Source organism: Oryctolagus cuniculus, chromosome X, assembly GCF_051225735.1.
Source record: "Oryctolagus cuniculus isolate XC-2025 breed Fujian yellow rabbit chromosome X, ASM5122573v1, whole genome shotgun sequence".
Taxonomy (NCBI): Eukaryota; Metazoa; Chordata; class Mammalia; order Lagomorpha; family Leporidae; genus Oryctolagus; species Oryctolagus cuniculus.
The window spans coordinates 632,591-656,766 of NC_142888.1; the positions used below are offsets into that span (position 1 = coordinate 632,591).

The window sequence follows — 24,176 nt, forward strand, 5'->3', positions numbered from 1 at the left end:
GGTTTCACCTCACCCCGGTTAGAATGGCTCACATGCAGAAATCTACCAACAACAGATGCTGGCGAGGATGTGGGGAAAAAGGGACACTAACCCACTGTTGGTGGGAATGCAAACTGGTCAAGCCACTATGGAAATCAGTCTGGAGATTCCTCAGAAACCTGAATATAACCCTACCGTTCGATCCAGCCATCCCACTCCTTGGAATTTACCCAAAGGAGTTTAAATTGACAAACAAAAAAGCGGTCTGCACCCTAATGTTTATTGCAGCTCAATTCACAATAGCCAAGACCTGGAACCAACCTAAATGCCCATCAACAGTAGACTGGATAAAGAAATTATGGGATATGTACTCTTTAGAATACTATACCGCAGTAAGAAACAACGAAATCCAGTCATTTGCAACAAAATGGAGGAATCTGGAACACATCATGCTGAGTGAAGTAAGCCAGTCCCAAAGGGACAAATACCATATGTTCTCCCTGATCGGTGACAACTGACTGAACACCAAAAAGGAAACCTCCTGAAGTGAAATGGACACTATGAGAAATGGTGACTTGATCAGCATAGCCCTGACTGCTAATGGACAACTTAATACATTATCCCTCATAGTATTTTTTTTTGTCTGTTCTACTTAATATGACTGGTTTAATTCTGTAATTATCACACAGTTATTCTTAAGTGTTGAAAATTAACTGAAATGTGATCCCTGTTAAACATAAGAGTGGGAATAAGAGAGGGAAGAGATGTATAATTTGGGGCATGCTCGGGCTGACTTGCCCCAATTGGTAGAGTTGGAAACATACCAGGGGATTCCAATTCAATCCCATCAAGGTGGCATGTGCCAATGCCATCTCACTATTCCAAGTGATCAATTTCAGTTCACAATTGATCATAATGAAAGGACTAAGAGTCAAAGGAAGCACATAAACAAGTCTAGTATCTGCTAACACTAACCGATAGAATAAATAAAGGGGAGAGTGATCCAACATGGGAAGTGAGATACTCAGCAGACTCATAGAATGGCGGATGTCCTAAATAGCACTCTGGCCTCAGAATCAGCCCTAAAGGCACTCGGATCTGGCTGAAAAGCCCATGAGAGTATTTCAGGCATGGAAAGCCAAGACACTCTGGCAAAAAGATCTCTGTGAGTGAGATCCCAGTGGAAAGAATAGGTCTTCAAAGAGGGAGGTGCCTTTCTCTGAAGGGAGGAGAGAACCTCCACTTTGACTATGACCGTGTCCAAACAAGATAAGAGTCGGAGAACTCAAGGGGCTTCCATAGCCTTGGAAACTCATGACTGGTGCATAGGGAGATTACTGATGCCATAGACAGGAGTGTCAATTGGTAAAGTCAACAACAGGAGTCACTGTGCACTTACTCCTCATGTAGGATCTCTGTCCTTAATGTGCTGTACACTGAGGCTTAATGCTATAACGAGTACTCAAACAGTATATTTCACTTTGTGTTTCTATGGGGGTGCAAACGATTGAAATCTTTACTTAATGTACACTAAACTGATCTTCTGTAAAAAAAAAAAAAAAAGAAATTATCAATTCCCAACTTGACTCTCACTGGGATTAAACATGACAATAGGTCTGATCTGATTTCATCATCATTTTAAAAAAATCATCTATTATTTTTCACTTTATGTTTCTGTGTAGGAGCAAACTGTTGAAATCCTTACTTAAGGTATACTAAGCTGATCTTCTGTATATTAAGATAATCGAAAATGAATCTTGATGTGAATGGAAGGGGAGAGGGAGTGGGAAAGGGGAGGGTTGTGGGTGGGAGGGACGGTATGGGGGGGGGAAGCCATTGTAACCCATGAGTCGTACTTTGGAAATTTATATTCATTAAATAAAAGATAAAAAAAAAGACATACTACAAGGCAATTATAATCAAAACAGCCTGGTACTGGTACAAAAACAGATGGATAGACCAATGGAACAGAATAGAAATGCCAGAAATAAACCACACCATCTACAACCAACTTATAGTTGACCAAGGAGCTAAAACTAATCCCTGGAGCAAGGACAGTCTCTTCAACAAATGGTGCTGGGAAAACTGGATCTCCACATGCAGAAGTATGAAACAAGACCCCTATCTTAAACTTCACATAAAAATCTACTAAAAATGGATTAAAGATCTAAATCTATGACCTGACACCATCAAATTATTAGAGGATGTTGGGGAAACCCTGCAAGACATTGGCACAAGCAAAGAGTGCTTGGAAAAGACCCCAGAGGCACAGGCAGTCAAAGCCAAAATTAACAAATGGGATTACATCAAATTTAGAAGTTTCTGTGCTGCAAAATAAACACTCAGGAAAGTGAAGAGGCAACCAACAGAATGGGAGAAATTATCTGCAAACTATGCAACTGATAAAGGATGAATGACCAGAATATATAAAGAGATCAAGAAACTCTACAACAACAAAACAAACAACCCAGTTAAGAGATGGGCAAAGAACTTAAATAGATATTTTTCAAAAGAGGAAACCTAAATGGCCAAAAGACACATGAAAAAATGTTCAGGATCACTAGCCATCAGGGAAATGCAAATCAAAACCACAATGAGGTTTCTTCTCACCCCAGTTATGATGGCTTTCATACAGAAATCAACAAACAACAAATGCTGGTGAGGCTGTGGGGAAAAAAGTATCCTAATCCACTGTTGGTGGGAACATAAACTGGTAAAGCCACTATGGAAGACAGCATGGAGATACCTCAAAAATCTGAATATAGACCTACCATATGAGCCAGCCTTCCCACTCCTGGGAATTTACCCAAGGGAAATGAAATCAGTAAATAAAAGAATTATCTGCTCCCCCATGTTTATTGCAGCTCAATTCACAATAGCTAAGACATGGAATCAACATAAATTCCTGTCAGTGAAAGACTGGATAAAGAAATTGTGGTATATGTATACTATGAAATTAAAAAAAATTAATTTTTTAACCACTGTTAAAAAATCATATCCAGTCATTTGCAAAAAATGGATGAATCTGGAAAACATCATACTTAGTGAAATAAGTCAGTCTTAAAAGGACAAATACCATATGTTCTTCTTGATCTGTGAGAACTAATAGAGCACCTAAAACAAAATTTGTAGAAGTGAAATTGACACTTTGAGAAGGTATGACTTGAGCTGCTATTATCTTGACTGTTGAAGAACAGTTTTTTTGTTTTTTTATGCTATTTTTTGAACTCTTTATTTAACATAGTTAATAATATATGTATAAAGTCAATTGAGAATGGATCTTAGTAAAAAATATAGTGGTAATAAAAGAGAGAGGAGGAAATTTATAACTGTAAAGCTGTATAGTACTGCATACATTCGTATGGACTAACATCTAGAGCTAAAGTTTAAAAACTTTGTCATGGGACCCCAAATCCCATTAACCTGGGTAGTAAAATTGTCAAGTTAAGTGTTAAAGTGATCATATTAAGTGTTAAAGTGAACATATATATAGGATTAAGTATTTAGTGATCAAATAAATAGGATCAGGTATCTGATAATAATAGATAGAATTAAAAAGGAGAGAATGTTCCAATATGTGAAGCAGTCTACACAGCAAACTCATAGAATTACAATCACTTTGAGTAGCACTCTGACCTCAGAAATAGCCCTTAAGGTTCCTGATCTGGCTGAAAAGCCAGTGAGAGCATTTCAGGCATGGAAAACCAAGATACTTTGGCAAAAAATCTTCTACATGAAGGATCTCTGTGAGTGAGACCCCAGCAGAAAGAAGTGGCCATGAAAAAAAAGATGTACTTTTCTCTAAAGGGAAGAGAGAACCTCCACTTTGCTTATGATCTTGTCTAAATACTGACAGAGTTTGTGGATACAAAAGGCATCCATAGCCTAGGCAGCTCATGTCAAGAACCTTGGGTGGTCACTGAGTAAGTACATAAGAGTGTTAATTGTTAAATTAACAACAGGAGTCACTGTGCACTAACTCCCTATGCAGGACCTCTGACCTCAATGAGTTGTGTTATGAGAGTTAACTGTAAAACTAGTTCTCAACTTAATACTTTACTATTTTAGTATTTTTTATGTTCTACTCAAAACGATTGGTTGAAATCTGTAATTAATACACAATTATGCCTTGCAGCACCGGCACACCGGGTTCTAGTCCTGGTTGGGGCGCCAGATTCTGTCCCGGTTGCCCCTCTTCCAGGCCAGCTCTCCGCTGTGGCCAGGGAATGCAGTGGAGAATGGCCCAAGTACTTGGGCCCTGCACCCCATGGGAGATCAGGAAAAGCACCTGGCTCCTGCCATCGGATCAGCGCAGTGCGCTGGCCGCGGCAGCCATTGGAGGGTGAACCAACGGCAAAGGAAGACCTTTCTCTCTGTCTCTCTCTCTCTGTCCACTCTGCCTGTCAAAAAAAAATACACAGTTACTCTTAGGTGTTTAATTAATGCTATAACTAGTACTCAAATAGTATTTTTCACTTTGTGTTTCTATGTGGATGTAAACTGTGGAAATCTTTACTTAATATATGCTAAATTGATCTTCTGTATATAAAGATAATTGAAAATTAATCTTGATGTGAATGGAAGGGGAGAGGGAGTGGGAGAGGGGAGTGTTGTGGGTGGGAGGGAAGTTATGGGGGGAAGCTATTGTAATCCATAAGCTGTACTTTGGAAACTTATGTTCATTAAATAAAATACTCAAAAAACTAGTTCTCAAATAGTTTTGTGTATATGTGTATGTGCAAATTGTTGAAATCTTTACTTAGTATAGAGTTGGTCTGTGTACAAAATTAATTGAAAATGTATCTTAATGGAGAATGGGACCATGAAGGGTAAAGGGAGGAGGAGGAGGGATGTGAGTGTGGGTGGGAGGGTGGGAATGGTGGGAAGAATAACTATATTCCTAAAGTTGTACTTATGAAATTGATTTAATTGATAAAATTGATAAAATAAAAAGGACTGGGGTCGAGGCCTTCTTGTCTCTTCCATTGCCAAGAATGGAAGCTGGCATATTAAAGAGCTTCCCCAAAAGACAATAAACCATTTGTATTAATGACTCTTCTGCTCAGTCTCTCTTTTGCCTTTGTGACAAGGGAGGAAGCTGAGGAAAATGTACCTAAAAGAAAACTTCCCATGGTACTGATACGAAAATGAAGAAGAAGAGCCACATAATTAGCAGACAGGAAGCGTAGTGGGGTAAAACTATCCAGGAGGCAGCCACGCAGTTTATAGCAGGTCTCCACTGGTTTTGAAAGCTCACTCCACCTGAGAACACCAAGGGGTCAGCCTCATCCTGACTGCTACCTCCTAGTGCAAGTACTCCAGATCAGTGACATGAGGCTAGAAGCATTTGTCTAGAATCCAATATATTTCATAAATCATGGATTTAGAGCTCAGTAATTCAAATTATATGAAATATCACACACAAAAGGGTCCCAGTGAAGAAAATGGGCCAAAGGAAACACTAAGATTAGGACTTTGAACTTTTGTAGGGTCTCAGTCACTATGTGGTGATTTTTTTTGAAGAACAAGCTTCACTTAGGCTGGGGGCACATTGTGGGAAGCAAAGGAAGCAAATGTGAGAATGTAAGAGGGAAGAAAACCTCCATTCTCCTTAGCGTTTGTAGTCTCCTCTCAGCAGTGCCCTTTGAGACTGACTCATTTCTGGCCATCTTTATGAAAATGTGTCATTTAAACATCTATGCAACACAGAGAAAGAAGCAAATGTAAGTGTAAGAAGCCTGTCCCAGAAAGTACTGCATCATCTTACTTTCATGTAGTATCTTAAAAAGTTGACCTCGTAACAACAGAAAGTAGAGAGATGGTTATCAGGGGCTGGGAGCTGGGAGGTGGGGAAGGGAAAGATGTTGGTCAAAGGGCACAAAACATCAGTTACACAGAAAGAATTAAGATTCAGTGACCTATTGCCCAGCATCATGATCATAGCCACTGTATTATGTACTTCCCAATTGCTAAAACAGATTTTAAATGTTACCACACAAAAAGAACAAGTAGGTAAGGTGATAGACATGCTTAGCTTCATTTAATTAATTAATTAGCTTCATTTAATCTTTTCATTATGTGGACATGGATCAAAACATCATATTGAACCCCATATAAACATAATTATTATTTGGCAATTGAAATATAGAAGATAAATCTATAAATTAAAAGAAAGTTACTTTTAAAGTTCTTTTAATGAACCCGAGGCAAATAACAGAAAGGAAAAATTAACAGATAGACTTTAAATGAGGAAACAGAATAAAATAGGAGAGAACCAAAAGACAAAAATAACAATAATTAAAAACCCAATTTAGCTGGCGCTGCGGCTCACTAGGCTAATCCTCCGCCTTGCGGTGCCGGCACACCGGGTTCTAGTCCCGGTCAGGGTGCCAGATTCTGTCCCGGTTGCCCCTCTTCCAGGCCAGCTCTCTGCTGTGGCCAGGGAATGCAGTGGAGGATGGCCCAAGTGCTTGGGCCCTGCACCTCATGGGAGACCAGGAGAAGCACCTGGCTCCTGGCTCCTGCCATCGGATCAGCGCGGTGCGCTGGCCACGGTGGCCATTGGAGGGTGAACCAACGGCAAAGGAAGACCTTTCTCTCTGTCTCTCTCTCACTGTCCATTCTGCCTGTCAAAAAAAAAAAAAAAACAATTTAAAGAAATGAAAAATTAAGATTTTTAACTGAGCTCCAATGAAAAAGACAATAGAAACAGAAGTTGAGAGATGTAAGATTAAAATAAAACTTAAAATGTTTTAGTTAAAAGGTACAGTTAATGGGCAGGCATTGTCTTATAGCAGGTTAAGCCTTCACTTAGGATGCCTGCATCCCATATCATAGTGCCCGGTTAAAGTCCCACCTTGACCTCCAATGTAGTTTCCTGCTGAGGTGCACCCTGGAAGGCAGCAGACAGTGGCTCAAATAGTTGTATCCCTTCTGCCAACATGGGACAAACATGGAATTTTTGGCTTCTGAATTTGGCCTGGCCCAGCCCCGGTTTTTGGGGGAATTGGGGAGTAAACAAGCAGATGGAAGATGGATCTCTCTTTCTCTAGTAAATAAAAGTAAACTTGTAAAAATACAGCTAAGAGTTGGCAGTAAAGTGGTAGAGAAGCAGGCGTTGGACCCAGCAATGAGGATGTCCCTAACCTATATCTGAGTGCCTGGCTCTGAGTCCTGACTCCATTCCCAATCCCAGCTTCTTGCTAATGTTGACCCTGGGGGATAGCTGGAATGGCTCAAGTAGTTGAGTTCAAGTAGGGTCCCTGGATTGAGTTCCTGACTCCTGGCTTTGCCCTGGCCCAGACCTGATTGTTGTGGCCATTTAGGGAGTGAACCACTGAATGGAAACTCTTCTCTCTCTCTCTCTTTCTCTCTCTCTTTCTCTCTCTTTCTCTCTTTCTTTCTCTTTCTCTATCTCTCTCAAATAAATAAAATATTTTGACATTTTTTAATTAAAAAGAAAAGAATTGGTAGAGAGGAATGGAGATCTCTGCCCAGTCTGTATCACATAGAAGTCCTGGGTGGCCACAGTGGCAAGAGCCACATTTCATTCTGGCAGCAGGAATGTGCCCCACATAGACTGACATTCCAGGAAGCCTATATTGTAGTCCAACAAGGACAGCAACCAGTGAAATATTTTAACAGATATGGAGAACTGATACACAGAATTGACTGAGCTGTTTGTTGCCAGAAAGCTGAAGACAGAGGAAATGGAAGCAGCATCCCACGGCTGCAGAAGGGGTTAGGGTTGTAGGAACCTGAAGATGTGGAAAGAAAAACCCTGTGGAATTAGGGCTCAGACCTCCAAGGAAGGGGTATTGCCCAGTTGGTTCTGGTATCTCGAAAGCAGGGGTGGGGAAAAATATCTCCGCCAAGGGCCATTTGAATATTTATAACATCATTCGTGGACCATACAACATAATCAGCTTAAAAATTAGCCTGCTACAGATTTACTAAATTTTGAGTGCCGCCTTGTAGTTGCCTTGGCAGGGCCAGAGTGAATGATTTTATGGGCCTTATATGGCCAGCAGGTCAGACATTCCCCACTCCTGTTGTAAAGGGTACAACGAAACTCTTTCTGGGCATTTGGCAATTTCTGGAACCAACTGCCAATGTCACGGTATAGAACCATTGCTGTAGTGACACTGATTGACAGGAAGAGAGATGCACAGAAAGGCGCAAGTCCCTTTTCCTCCTGTCAATCTTGATATCTGCCTCAAGTGCCCCCACAGGCAGAGTCTAACAGGGCATCAGCTGGCAAATGTGTGCAAAATCCCAGCCTCAGCATTGACAAAGCACGGAGTGCTGTCAACTTGGTTGCCACTAGCCACACATGGCCATTTACGTTTCAACTGAAATACATGAAAAGTAAATAAAATTAAAAATCCAGTTCCTCAGTTGCATCAGCCACATTGGGATTTCAAGCTACCTGTGACCGGTGGCTACCCTACTGGTCAGCACAGCTATAGGGGATGGTGTGGCCCCAATCACATAAGAAGGGCTCACCTGCTATGTTGCATCTGCAGACCCAGAAAACCACCCCTCTCCCAGCAGAGCCGATCTTTCTTACAGCAAGTAACAGTTCTGTGTCATAATAAAAGACTTACCTTCAATACAATTGTGGATGTAGAGGTGGTGGTGATACTTTATTGAGTATCTACATTTAGAGAAAGGTCCTGTGCAAAGCACTATTTTAATTAGTTCATTTACTACTACAACACTCTGAGCTAAGCACTTTTTTGATTCCATCTTTTAGATGTCAAATCTGGAATGTAGAATGAGTACGAAACTTGTCAAAGCCACAGAGTGGACTCTGGAGTCCTTGAGTTACCTCTGGGATACATTGTCTCAGGCTGTCAAAGGGAGCCAACATTTTCACAAAGACAACATTTCATTTGCTTGCCATTGTTCAGCTATTTTCTCAGAAATAATAAGTTGGATGAAGAAAGCCAACAATTAATACTCATTTAATAACATAAGGAATTATGACAATGAAAGCAACTCATTTAAATAAGATTCACTCCCAACAGATTTACAATAATCCAATAGAGGAGAATAAGAGTTACCTTTCTGGTTTTATATGAATCATCACGCTCCATCACATGGTGTTTGAAAATAGCTTAGATTGAGATCTTCACTTTTTAGTTAATGTTTCCAAGATGGTTGCTCACCATATAGGTGGTGATTAGAGCTCCTTGTGCCCTCACTGTCTATAGCATTTACATGCAGTTACATATGCTATGCTAATCAGAGGCAACATACTGGGGAGAACTGGGTCAATCATTAGATGTATGATACTGGAATAGTTGCTAAATCCTTCTAACCTTCAGTTTCCTTTGCTTGTAGGAATACCATGAGGACTATATTAGATCACACATGTATGTAAACAATCTACAACATCCTTTGATGTATAGAATTGTGCTATGAGTAGATTTTAGGTGGCCCTCTAATAGGACTCATAAGAGACAGAAACAATTATTTCCTGTCTTATACAAAGGTAAGCATTCATTTTTCATTCAACAATTGTTTATTTGATGCCTACTATGTGCCAGGCACTATTCTGGGTTTCTGGGATACACCAGAGAATAAACGAGATAAAAATCTCTGCCATTATAGAGTTAACACTATATCTATTTAGCATCCATTATATGAAAAATGTGACAAATAGGAGGTGTCCCTGTCCTTAAGACATTTATATTCCATTACCTTAAAAGCTTTTAAAACATCCTCTGAAAGGAACTCAACCTATTAACAAATGAAGCATTTCTGGCAACTAGAATTAAAGGTGGAATGGGGAACATGCTAATATAGATATCATAAAATCAAAGTTCTAGTTCTGTCTCTGTTTCTAACTTCTTAAACTATCAATTATATTCTCTGAGCTTCAGTCTACTCACCTGTCAAAATGGGAGTAGGCTTACAAAGGTATTTTCAGCGATACAGTATATTTTATGTCTACTCTAATCATATTGACAAGGCAGGCTAAGCTTATGGAGACTAGAGAAATATATGTTTTCACATTTGTTATCATAACCACAGGAACTATCATGTATAACTTGAACTGAGACACAACCTTATGGGGGAATCACTTAGTTTTTCTACTAAAGATAACAAAAGTAGATTGTTTGGAGTGTCTCAAATCAGAGTCTGAGACAAAGAGATAATCCCAGCAGAATGCTGGTACTTTGACTGGGGAACCCCAAGATGTACTAAGGGGAAAAGGACAGGAGGGAGCCAATGTCAGGCTGGTTAGTGGGGTTGCTATAAGAGCAATTAGGACCCATTTCCACCAGGACTTACGAGAACAGCAGAACACATCCCAGAATTGCCCAACCAAAGAAGAGGCTAGTACATTTCCCCATGTGTCCCCAACTGATGGAGGGTTGGTTGATTGAGAGTAGTCACCAAAGGTGTCACCAACCTCATCTTCTGAGCCCAACTGGCTTCACAGCACCAGCTTTGAGAACACCATGAAACAAAAAGCAAGGTGTGAGTTCAGGTGTTACTCTGTTATAGGCTGAATTATGTTCCCCTCAAACTTCCTGGGCTGAAATCCTAATCTCTAGTACCCCAGAATGCGACCTTTATTTGAAGATAGTGTCTTTATGGAGGTAATCAAGTTAAAATGAGGTCATTAAGTGGCTCCAAACCTGACAGGTATCCTTATAAAAAGAGGACAATGTGGACACAGTTACATGCAGGCAAGAACACCATGTGAAGACTGCACTTACACCACCACAATCCATGGAAAGGCAGAAGTCAGAGGAGAGGACAGAACAGACCCTCCTGCCCCACCTTCAGAGGGAATGGAGCCTGCTGACACTTGAGCTCGAGTCTCTGGCTTCCAGAACTGTGAGACGATAAATGTCTGCTGAGGAAGTCACTCAGTGTGTGGGACTTTGTTGGAACAAACCCAGCAACCTGACACAAGCACTGTTTTTGGAGAATCTGAACACTCGAGGAACTGCGCAACAGAGCCGTGGCTGAAATTGGAAGTAGGCAAGGGAGGTGACATGGGCACAAGAGACATCTACTCCAGAGTCCCTAGACAGTCGACATGCTGGGCTGAGAGATGAGCCTGCTGTTTCTCAGCAACCCCTCAAGAAAGGGCAAGTGACATGCAATGACTAGAACTATAACCTAAAATATCACAAGCTTTCTTTTATATGCCCATTGTATTTGAAGCAACGTTAAACTCTCCTCTCAGCTGTTAATATATCCTTCCTTTCTAAGGCAGCCATTGAGATTCCATGTCCCTTTTTTTTTAATCAATTACAATTCTCACACCTTTGAAAGACACATTTTAGCAGCCCAATTTCCAGAACCACCTCCATTCCTTTTAGAGTGACCGTGACAAAACAAAAAGATGGATGACAACTGTGTTACACTTTAAAATCTCACATTTATAACCATAATTTTTTATATTACAAAAGGCTTTAAAAGTTATAATGAATTCACTAGAAATTTATCATAGAACTGCCAAGGAAATTGGGAGCATGGATTCTTGCCTGAAATGTGGTTCTTTAACTGGGTCAGGAAGATCTTGCTAAAAGCACTGTTCACAGACATTGTCATTCTGTACTTTCCTTCCAAAAGCATCAATCTCAAAAGAAATATGTGTACAAATTAGTGAGAGGATTCTTTTCAAGACACTGAGTAAGTCTGATCTGAGGAAAGAGCAAGTCTCTCTACGGGAGCCCTTCTCATGCCCTCCTTTGATTAGAACCTGCCTCTCCAACCCTGCCTGGCTGACCTGTCCCTCCCCGGAGTGAAGCAATTTTCTGGAATGAATATAGACATTCAACTCTGTTGTCCAACTGAAATCAGGGGCTGGGTTTCAAAATCAATGCACCATTTTTAAAAATTCAATATACTGAATTCAATAATGCAATATGATGTCTCATTTAAAAAGCAGTTATAATTCGTCAAGACTTAAAAACACAAAAATAGGTTGAAAGTTACCTGGACATTTTGAAATAACAATATTTCTACTTATAAAACTATAAATTAGAAAAGGAAATGTGCCACTTAGAAACATAGTTTTTAATCTATGTTTTTGGATAAGAATGTAAAATGATGTCCTTTCTCTAACACATATTCTCATTACTAAATACATTCTAAAATACATTATAAGACAATTTTTATCCCTTTTCACAAAATTTCCCAAGTAAAAGCCAATTGAAGTATTAGTTTCATTTCACACTAGAGAGATTATTATCATTCTTTGGAGGAGATCGTATATTTATTACTTTAGTATATTCTCCTTATGTTCTGAATTTATAGTTTCTATAATTCTCATACAAAATACAATACCAAACAAAAGAATCTAGGAATTTGAGACTAATTGCACACTCCAGATGAATTATAAATAGCACTGGTGTTTTAGTGGGACACAATTTAATCAATTCATCTTTTTCTGTTTACCTATTGGAATCCATCTGTATCTCAATAAGCTAAGCAACTGAATTTTTAAAGAGAGAGAAATCAATATATGCTTCCTAACATATGACATTTCTCATTGATTCATAAAAATTTTAGAAGTGTTTAAAAACTGGATTAAATATATAGAATATATTGAGCAATAGAAATGAATGAAGATGCACTGAAGCATCATATGGTATCCTATAAATATATACAACTCTTATGTGTCAATTAAAAATAAACTTAGGGACAGGCATTTGGCCTGGCTGTTAAGGTTAAGCCACTGCTTGGGATACCTGCATCCCATCCAGAGTGCTGAGGTTTGAGTCCTGGTTTTGTTTTCCATACCAGCTTCCTGCTAGTATGTTCCCTTGGAGGCAGCAAGTGATGGCTCAAGTAGTTGGGTCCCTGTCACCCATGTGGGAAACCCGGATTGAGTTCTTGGCTCCTTGTTTTAGGCATTTGCAGATTGAAAGGGTGGGTGTATTTGCCTCTCAAATAAATTTTCAGAGTTAAAATAAAAAGAATGAAATACTGATACATGCTATAATATGGATGAATCATGAAAATATCATCCTAAGTGAAAGAAGCCACTCATGACAGAACAGGTGTGCTTATATGGTTCCATTCATATGAAATGTCCAGAATAGACATATAGAGAGACAGAAATTAGATTAGTGGTTGTTTAGGGGTGATAGCTAAAAGGTACAGGCAATGAAAATGTCCTAAAAAATTATCATAGCAAAAGCTGCACGTTTGTGACTATGAGAGGTCTTCCAGAAGTTCACAGAAAATGAGATTTATGAAAAACTGTGTGGATTTCGAAAATTTTTGCACCGGGGCTGGCGCTATGGCACAGTGGGTCAATCCTCCACCTGCGGCGCCGACAGCCCATATGGGCGCCAGTTCTAGTCCCCGCTGCTCCTCTTCCGATCCAGCTCTCTGCTGTGGCCTGGGAAAGCAGTAGAAGATGGCCTAAGTCCTTGGGCCCCTGCACCCACATGGGAGACCAGGAGGAAGCACCTGGCTCCTGGCTTCGGATTGGTGCAGCTCGGACCGTTGCAGCCATTGGGGAGTGAGCCAATGGACAGAAGACCTCACTCTGTTTCTCCCTCTGTCTGTAACTCTACCTCTCAAATAAATGAAATCTTTAAAAAAAATTTTTGGCACCAAAATAAACTTACATTTTCCATGAACTTTTTGAAGGACGCTTGTATATTTAAAACCAGTGAATTGTGCATCTTTTGCTGGGAGAAATGAATGGCATATAAATTATACCTCAATAAGGCTGCTACCAACATAGATAAAAATTTTACAAACTTATAAATTTATTTTTTGCTTCATAAAGACTTTCAATTAATCTCTAATTCTGTACTGTATGAAGCTATTCATTCACCAAGCAGAAATCAGATTCTGAGTTAAGAGGGAAAGGGGAGCAAGGATGACAGTGAAAATTCCTACCTTGTGTTGAACACTGGAGCCACGTGAGGTGAAATGCGCTTCTCCTTTTTCTAAGGAGACCTATATAAAGACGTGCTTTGTAACTATAGAGGAAGGAACAGTATCGTGTGTTTGAGTGAGGCCGGAGTCAGAAAGGGCTTTCTGGAAGAACCCATATTTGAGTTGAAGAAGGAAATGGACTGGGGAATATGGAAAGGCAGGAGACAAGAGAGCAGTTAGTTATGGGGAATGAGGTTGCAAAACTAGCACTGGAGGCCAGAGCACAGAGGCTTTGCCATGCCCCACTAAGTGTGAGTTTTCCTTGCAGGCTCTTGTATGTAAGCAGATAAGTGACATGCTACATAGAGCTAAGCGATGGTCCATGTTTCAGAGTCAAGGACAGCCACAGCCAAGGCAGAAGTGGGACTAGATTTTTAAAGTATTTTAGATGCAGAACCAACAGAGTTTGCTGACAGATCCTAGGTAGAAAGATGAAAGATGAAAAATGACACACAAATCTGTAGGTTAGGTGACTGTGTGATGTTGCTGTTAATTAAACTACAGAACACCAGAGAAGGAAGGATGAAAGAGACGATAATGAGTTGAGTCACTGTGTTGAAGACAGGCAGTCGGAATCACAAGTTTGGATCTCAGAGAAAAGTGGGGCTACACATATTTGGAAGTAAGCTGTCAATATGGAAGGTGATGAAACTGCCACCATAAAAAATGTTTTGCAAAATTATCTCATTTAGTATCCTTGGCAACTCTGAGCTGTACATCATTTTTATTGATGAGGACACTGAGATTCTGGGAGACCAAGTACTTTCCCAAAGCCACACTGCGAGTAAGCAGCAGAGCCAGGATTCCACTAACTCTCCCTAAAAGCGGAAAACCACGCTTTTTCCATTGTGTCTTGCTGACCTATTCTAATTCATACAGTCTCTGCAGTGGGTGAGCTCATCCAAAAAAACATGCACAATACAGGTGCCATGGAAAAAAATCAGGTAGTTTGTTTATAGCTTACATTCCAAAACAGCAAGGTAATAAAGGGTGTGACTGAGAGAGATGGTAGCCACACTGCTACAGTGATTCGCCCATCTGATAATATTTGTTACTTGGCTCCCTGGGGAAATCTTCATTAGGTTGCTTGAGTGAATGTGCCTGCTATGGTTTGAATAGGGTTTGAGTGTGTTCCCTAAAGATTCATGTGCTAGAAGCTTGTTCCTCAATGTGGTGTTGGAACTTTAAAGAGCCAGGATCTAGTGGAAGGTTGTGGGATTATTGGGGTGGGGGGTGCCACCTTCAGAAGAGTAACAGTTCACATGGGACCCTGATTAGTTCTGGAGAGAATGAGTTGTCATAAAAGAGTTGGGTCACCGAATCCCTCTCACTTCCTACCTCACCACTTGATCTCCCATGATCTCCCACCACTGAAATGTCATCTGCCACGAGGCCCTCACCTGAAGCTGAACTCACAGACTTTCAGCCCCCCAAACTGTGAACTAAACGTCTTTTCTTTATACATCACCCAGCCTCAGGTATTTTGCTATAGCCAAAGAAAATGGACTAAGAGAGTGTCTTTCTGATTTTACCAAACAAGTAGAAGTCAAGAACACCTAGGTAGCACTAAGGGAAAGTGCATCTTGGATCTCCAGTTTCTCAATTTCAATCTAACGCTTTAAATGCTGTCAAGTGGCCATTAGGTAGCCAAAGTGGTAGTTGAGTACCAGGCAGATATAGCTCTGTGTTAAATCTAACACATTTGTTTATTTTTTTCTACTAAATTTCTGGAGAAGAGACTAATATTCATCTTAGTTTTCACTTTCAACAACATGAAATACAAATTTGGGGATACACACACACACTAACACCCCTAAGAAGTATAACTTATACTCCATTAAATGTGGCAGTACTTCCAAAATTAATGCATTATCTCACATATTCAATGCACTTTCACCAGCAAAACACTTTGCTTGCTTGCTAGAGAACTACAGTTCAGGGAGAGAGGGAAGTAACTCTTAAACTCTGAGGAGTTTCAATGAGAAGAAATCAAAAGAGTGAAGATGTAGACTAGCCCTTGGGAAGAGGGGAGAAAATGTGATGCAGAGCAAAGGTAGAAAGAGCAGTTTGGGAAAAGGGGACATGAGGCTTCGAGAATAACAGCCAGAGGAACTGGAAGACTACACACAAATGCGGTTTGATGACAAGAAAACTGAGGGGATTTGTGTCTAGTGGCTTGTATTATTTTTCTCGTGGAATTGTCTTCTGAAAATCAAGGAGAAATGTTCAAACAAGCAGAAAAGTTTAGAACAATATTGTTTTTTTTTACATGCCATCTTTTTTCTTTTTAGTTTTTTTTTTTAACTTTTATTTAATGAATATAAATTTCCAAAGTACAGCTTATGGATTACAATGGCTTTTCCCCCCATAACTTCCCTCCCACCTGCAACCCTCCCTTCTCCCACTTCCTCTCCCCTTCCATTCACATCAAGATTCATTTTCAATTCTCTTTATATACAGAAGATGGATTTAGCATATATTAAGTAAAGCTTTAACATAAAGATGTCTATACCCTAAATGTGAGAGAACAGAATTACTGGACCTGAAAAGGAGATCAATGCAACATGGGCCAGGTACGTAGTTCACCAAAGGAGGGTTTGACGGACATGGACATGAAACGGAAAAGCACTGAGGAGGAACGAAGAGTTAGTACTACAGAACCATTGCTTCAGCTAGATATTCAACAGGTGCCTTAGCATACAAGAGCTCAACGTCCTTCTCAGCCCCTAATATGGAAAAATTTCCTAATTTTTATTGACAGAAGACTAAGGCAGTGCTCCTTAAGCTTGGCTACACACTGGAACTACCTAGTATGGCAGTAATCTCTTTCTCTCTCTCTTTCTAACTCTGCCTGCCCTTTCAAATTTTAAAGTGATTCATACAGTTTACAGAGGCTAAAATGTTCCAAGATCTGCGGTCAGCAAGATAGAGACCTCGGAAAGCTAATGGTATAGTTCCAGTCCCAGTCCAAAGATCTGAGAATTGAGAGAACTGGTGGTATGAGTTCCAGTCCAAAAGCTGGCAGGCTCATGATCCCAGAGGGGCCCGTTTCACTTCAAGTCCTAAGGGAGAAAAAGATGAACAGCTCAGCTCAAGTGGTCAGGAAGGAGTTTCCTCTTGCTCAGCCTTGCTGCTCTATTCAGGTCCTCAGTTGACTGGATGAGGCCCAGCCCCATTAGGGAGGACAATATTCTTTATTCAGTCTACTGGGTCAAATAGTCATCTCATCTGGAAACACCCTGAGAGACATACCTAGGATATTGTTTGACCAAATGTCTGGCCAATCAAGTTAACATAAACCTAACTATCATGGGATCTGCATTATGGCATCCTGGGAAAAGGCACCGCCTGCAAAACTGGCACCCTATATTGGCGCTGGTTTGGGTCCCAGCTGCTCCACTTCTAATCCAGCCCCTGCTGATGCGCCTAAGAAGGCAGCAGAAGATGGTCCAAATGCTTGCCCCCCTGAACTCACGTGGGAGACCCAGATAAAGCTCTTAGCTGCTGACTTCAGCCTGGCCCAGCCCTGGATGTCGTGGCCGTTAGAGTGAGCCTGTGGATGGAGCATCTCTTGCTCTCGTGCATACGCGTGCTCTTTCTGTCTCTCCTCCTCTTTAACTCTGACTTTCAAATAAATAAAATAAATCTTTCAAACATTAACTATCACAAAGGCCCCAGTTCCTTGCTGGCTATTGGCAGGAGGCCTCAGGTCGTCACAAAGCAGGCCTGTCCCTGTGGCTACCTGATTGCCTGCAATGGCAATGTGCCTGGTTTCCTGGAAAGCATGCGATTTAAAAGGAAAAGCCAGGAGAAAGCCCCAATGTATTTTTTGGCCTCATTTTGGAAGTCACTGCCATCATTTCCTCCAGTTAGAAATAAGTCACAAAGTCCGGCTCATTCTCAAGGAGGGTGTAGGTGGAGATTAAGTTCTACGTCTTAAAGGAATATCAGTGAATTTGTGGATATTTTAAAACCACTACATCTAGGGAGCTTTAAAAGATACTGATACCTGGCTACCAGCCCTGGATCTTCTGATTTACTTGGTATGGGATTTTTCAAAGCTCCTTGGATGATTCTGCCGGCTAGCCAAGGCTTCATGATCTCATGCAACTACGCAGCCACTCTTGTCTCTGACTACGCTAAGCCCTTCATGAGGAAGCATAAAGCCCCATGATTGGCACTTTCCCAGCCCTAATTTTGTACCATATCATACAAGTGGCTGTGAAAAGTTCCTCTGATGAAAAACTCAATTTCACTATTGAAATTTTAAAAATTCAAAATCCATTGCTTCATGCAAAAAAGTAGTATGTTTTACATAGAGGCACCATACCCAAAAGAATATTGTATACTTTGTGTTTTTCAAATGGTAAATTTCTGTGTATTCACATCTAATCTTCCAAAGTTGTATAAACATCTTTTTCTACCACCGCCATCATTTGCACTAATTTTTCTCGAGTCCAGACGTATGTTTAAATGAGTTAGACAGTATCTCTTTATGCATGCTTTTGTATTCCTGGTGACTGTCGAGTCTGGGCTGTGAAAGATCTTCCATCCCAGGCAGTTCCAGTGCCAAGGGCGGGCACCAGTGACAGGTGGGGTAGTCTCAGTTGACAGTTTTCTCAATCATGTCCAAATCCTTTGTGCCCAGTCTATCTATCTTCTTATGAAAATGCTCCTGAATTCTGTTCAGGATGTTCATGCTGCGCTCGCTGTCAACCATGTTCACAGCCAGGCCCCTCTTGCCATAGAGCCGGTGCGCCCGAGCTGGTGCAGGTAGGTCTAGTTGTCTGCATTCCCATCCTTACCCACAAGATCAAAGTTCATAATAACACACATTTTTTTTTAATTTATTTTTAAGGAATACAAATTTCATATGTACAACTTTAGGAATATAGTTATTCTTCCCACCACACCCACCCTCCTACCCCCACTCCTCCTCCTCCTCCCTCTCTCCTTGCCAGCCTCATTCTCCATTAGGATTTGTTTTCAATTAACTTTGTATACAGAAGACCAACTCTATACTAAGTAAAGATTTCAACAATTTACACACACACACAAGCTGTTTGAGAACAAGTATCACAGTTAACTCTCATAATACAACTCACTGAGGACAGAGGTCCTGCATGGGAAGTTAGTGCACAGTGAGTCCTGTTGTTAATTTAACAATTGACACTCTTTTGTATGACATTAGTGACCACCCGAGGCTCTTGATGTGAGTTGCCTAGGCTATGGAAGCCTTTTGATGACAGATATTTGTTCAACATCAATCCCGTGAGCACAAGCATTGGTGGTCACCAAATCCTTGTCTATGCCCTCTCAGAAGCGCGCAGTCACTGCCACCCTCTGATGCACCATCATTTTGCCACTCAGCAGAGCCTCCTGGTGGCCTTCTTTCAAGATCTCTGCAGTCAATCAGTTGGCTGTTTTTCAGGTATGTCAGAAGTTCACGGCCTGAGTGATGGTGCTGGCCCCACACAAGTTGCACAAGGCCTGGATTTCTCACCTCTGTTGTTGCACAGGATGTAATACCGCCTGATGGTGTCCAAAGTATCCTCCTTGAGCTTCACCTTGATAATATTTGGGTCTGGGGCCACTTTCTGGTCCAACTTCCACAAAGAGTCTTTGTAATTGCCAGAGAAAAGCATCATCTGGTATTTTCTGGGCAACATCCTCTGCATTTGGATGCTCTGATCCTCGTGGCCCTGAGTGGTTATCATCAAATCAGCCTCATCCAGTACAAACACCTTGATCTTCTTATAGTCAATGAACTTGAGCTTGGAGCACCAGTCCAGGACACTCTCCATACTGCCAATGACAATTAGCTCACTGATTTTTCTGACTTCTTTCCAATTTATTGTCTCGAACAGCATAAGCTAGCTTTACTTCAGAGTAAAATCTGCCCATCTGCTCAATCATTTTTCCTGTTTGAAGAGCAAATTCATATGTTGGGGAGAGGCACAGACATCAGGGTTATCTGTTTGCAGGCTAAGCATGGCCAACACAAAGGCAGCTGTTTTATTAGCACCAGAATGAAACTGAGCCATTAAGTTCTGTGGGGGATTCAGCGAACATCATAAGCAAAGCGTTCTCTTGTATCTTGGATGGATGGTTGAAACCCATGGAAAGACTCCATGGAAAAGTTGGCATTTCAGCCAGAGAGCTCTTCAGAAGACTTCAGTGAGTAGAAGGCAGAGTTGGGATCCTGCTGCAGGACTTCCACTCAGTTTGTGTTATCAACAAGGCTGCTTCTGATAAACTCGTTGAGCTCAACAACGGGAGTCAATGTGCACCTGCTCCCCATGTAGGATCTCTGTCCTTAATGCATTGCACTATGCGAATTAACAGTAAAACTACTACTCAAACAGTACTTCACACTTTGTGTGTCTGTGTGGGTGCAGTCTGTTGAAATCTTTACTTAGTATATACTAAGTTGATCTTCTGTATATAAAGATAATTGAAAATGAATCATGATGAAGAATGGGATGGGAGAGGGAGTGGGAGATGGGATGGTTACAGGTAGGAAGGAGGTTATGGGGGGGGAGGAAGCCACTATAATCCAAAAGTTGTACTTTGGAAATTTATATTTATTAAATAAAAGTTGGGAAAAAAAACTCGTTGAGCAAGGACTGGGCAGCTCTGTCCTCTTTCTCTTCTTCATCTGTCTTCTCTTCAATAGCATTGGTCTAGACAACAGCACCATTGGCACCTGCTTTGATTTTCTCTTAAGATGCAAGTTGCTCAAGTTGCCCATGGCTTGCCCTCAGACACTGCCAGTATCCCCAGCCATTGTAGCGCAGCAGGGCAGTACACACCTTGCATTTTTAAAATCCTATGTGGGGCCGATGCCATGGCGCAGGTTAGCCAGCATCCCATATGGGCACCGGTTCTAGTCCGGCTGCCTCTTTTCCAATCCAGCTCTCTGCTATGGCCTGGGAAAGCAGTAGAGGATGGCTGAAGTGCTTGGGAACCCTGCACCAGCATGGGAAACAGGAAGAAGCACCTGGCTCCTGGCTTTGGATCAGTGCAGCTCCAGCCGTTGCAGCCATCTGGGGAGTGAATCAATGGAAGGAAGACCTTTCTCTCTCTCTCTCTCTCTCTCTCTCTCTCTCTCTTACTCTCTGTAACTCTACCTCTCATATAAATAAATATCTTTTAAAAAATCATATGTGGTGCAAAACAAGGATATAAAACAAATACAAAAGTCTTCTAGCTAAGCTTAAAGCCTAAAACTTATAAACAAGACTGCAAGTGAGAAATATTTTGACCTTATATAAAGGATCAGATATTTATTGAAAATTCATGATAGAATGTGCCCAAGTTTGACTTTGGGGATGTGATGGTTAATTTAATTTTCAACTTGGCTAGGCTTCAGTAATCAGTTATTTAATCAAAAACCAATTTACATGTTGCTATGAACATATTCTATACATGTGATTTACATCTACAATCATTTGACTTCAAGGAAAGAAGATTACGCTCAATAATGTTTGGGCCTCAGTCAAAGATCTTAAGAGCAAAAACTGGGGTTTCCTAAAGAAGAAGGTATTCTGCTTCAAGAGTGTAACAACTCCTGTCTGAGTGTCTAGTCCGACAGTCTGCCCTACAAATTTTGGACTTGTCAGATCCCACAAACACATGAGTCAATTCTTAAAAATAAATGTATATGGGGGTGAAAAGCCAATGTAATCCATAAGCTGTACTTTGGAAATTTATATTTGTTAAATAAAAGTTTAAAAAAATAAAAAATAAAAAATGTATATATATGGACATATATATATATACATATATATGGATATGGATATACATACAGGTTTGTACGTATCCAATTTGTTCTATTTCTCTAGAGAACCCTGATACAGATTTTGATGCTGAGAAATGAAGTGTTATTACAACAAATATCTAAAAATACGGGAGTGTCTTTGGAGTCAGTAATGAGTAGTGGCTGGAAGAATTTTAAGGAGTTCGATAAGAAAAGCTTAAATTTTCTTGATGAGATGGTTGGTACAAATATAAATTCTCCAGGTGACTCTGGTGAGGGCTCAGATGGGAATAAGGAGTATAGTAGAGAAATCTTCTATCAACTCAGAATATAGAAGTGTATGTCAGAAAGTCTGCCCCAAAAAATGGAATTAAAAGATAAGTTTAGGGCATATATTTGGCCTAGCAGTTATGACTCTGCTTGGGCGTCCCATTTCAAAGTGCCTGGGCTGACTCTCAGATCTGCTCCTCATTCTAGCTTCCTAATATGTATCCTGAGAGGCAGTAGGTGATGGCTCTAGTAACTGGGTCCCTGCCACCCATGTGGGAGAGCCAGATTGAGTTCATGGCTCCTGGTTTTGGCCTGGCCCAGTTCCAGCTGTTGCAGGTATTTGGGGAAGGAGCCAGCTGACAAGAGATTTTTTTTCCCCTCTGTTTCTCTCTTTCTCCCTCTCTCTCTCTCTCTCTCTTCTTTGTTTCTCAAATAAATGAAATATATAAAATAAACGGTTAAATTAAAAAGTTTATTTAGGTGCAAAAAAATTGAAAGCCATGGTTAGGTTTTTCTTTAAAAAAAAAAAACTTCTTTTAAAGATATATGTGTGGGCCGGCACCGTGGCTCACGAGGCTAATCCTCCGCCTTGCGGCACCAGCACCCCGGGTTCTAGTCCCGGTCAGGGCACCGGATTCTGTCCCGGTTGCCCCTCTTCCAGGCCAGCTCTCTGCTATGGCCCGGGAGTGCAGTGGAGGATGGCCCAGGTGCTTGGGCCCTGCACCCGCATGGGAGACCAGGAAAAGCACCTGGCTCCTGCCTTCGGATCAGCGCGATACACCGGCTGCAGCGCGCCGGCCGCGGCGGCCATTAGAGGGTGAACCAACGGCAAAGGAAGACCTTTCTCTCTGTCTCTCGCTCTCTCACTGTCCACTCTGCCTGTCAAAAATTTTTAAAAAAATAAAATAAAAAAGATACATGTGTGTGTGTGTATATATATATATATATTTGAAAGGCAGAGATAGAGAGAGAGAAGGGGAGGGAGGGAGGAAGAGAGAGAATGAGAGAGAGATCTTCTATCCACTGATTCACTCCCTAAATGGCCACAACAACCAGGGCTGAGCCAGGCAGAAGCTAGGAGCCAGAGGCTTCTTCTGGGTCTCCCACGTGGTACAGAGGCCCAAGCACTTGGACCATCCTCTACTGCCTTCCCAGGCACATTAGCAGGGAGCTGGATCAGAAGGGGAGCAGCCAAGACTGAACCAGAAGGGGCTTAACCCTCTATGCCACAGAGCCAGCCCCATAGGTTTTTCATATTATGCAATTTCCATGAACTTTTTAAAGTAACTTTCTATATATAATCATGAACAGGATACTAGTAAAAATATGAAAAATTAAAAGTGCTGAGGCCACAGAAATAAGGAAAATGCTGTTGGACACTGAAGGAAAGGCAATCATTGTTTAAAGTGGTAGAACTTAGCTGAATTGTGTTCTAGCGCTTTGTGGAAAGTAGAACTTCTAAGTGATGAACTTACATATCTAGCTGGAGAAATTTCCAAGCTAAATGTGGAAGGTGTGGCTTTGTTTCTCCTTGCTGGTTATGATGAAATGCTAGAGGAAAGAGATAAATGGAGGAAAGAATTGTTGCATAAGAATGAACTAGCACTTGATAACTTTGTCATTCAGACAAAATATGAGAAAATACATTCTGAGGAAAAGACCAAGACTGAAGGGACAACCATTCGTTAAAGAAATCAGGCACATGACTCCTGGATGCAATCAAGCATCTTGGCAGCAGCTAGTAATACCCAAGAGGCTCTCCAGGAAGGATCGGTGGAGACGCCTGCAGTGACGCAGCTGTAACACGAGAAAGCCCGTGGAAATCTAACAAACTCCTGTGAATTTATATCTGCAGAAACACTGTGAACCTGGACTGAGATAGACAGATAAGTGAATGTCATGGAACACAGAGGTAGAGATTAGACTTACTCATTTACAAGCCAAGGGAAGGCAAGATTGCCAACAACCAACACAAGTTAGGAAGAGAAAGGAAAAAGCCTTCCTTAGAGCTCTCGGAGAGCACAAGGCTTTGCTGATACTTTAATTTCAGACCTCTAGGTTCCAAAAATACAACAGAATAAATTTATATCAATTTAAGCCACACAATTTACGGCACTATTTCACAGCAGTAGTAGGAAACTAATATAGGAGGTACAAAAAATAGATATTGACTAGTCGAAATTTCCTTGTGTTGAAACTATGCATATATTTTACAGCTGCCGGGGGAAAGCAGATAAAAATTTTAATT

At 41.0% G+C, this 24,176-nt stretch overlaps 1 long non-coding RNA gene and 1 pseudogene across 6 annotated transcripts in view; both read right to left on the minus strand.

Moving 5' to 3' along the window:
- The window catches only part of LOC127484913 (uncharacterized), a 226,740-nt gene that overhangs the window by 184,901 nt on the left and 17,663 nt on the right, over positions 1 to 24,176 (minus strand). The window lies entirely within an intron of this gene.
- LOC100349605 (ATP-dependent RNA helicase DDX19A-like) lies at positions 18,503 to 20,019 on the minus strand (annotated as a pseudogene).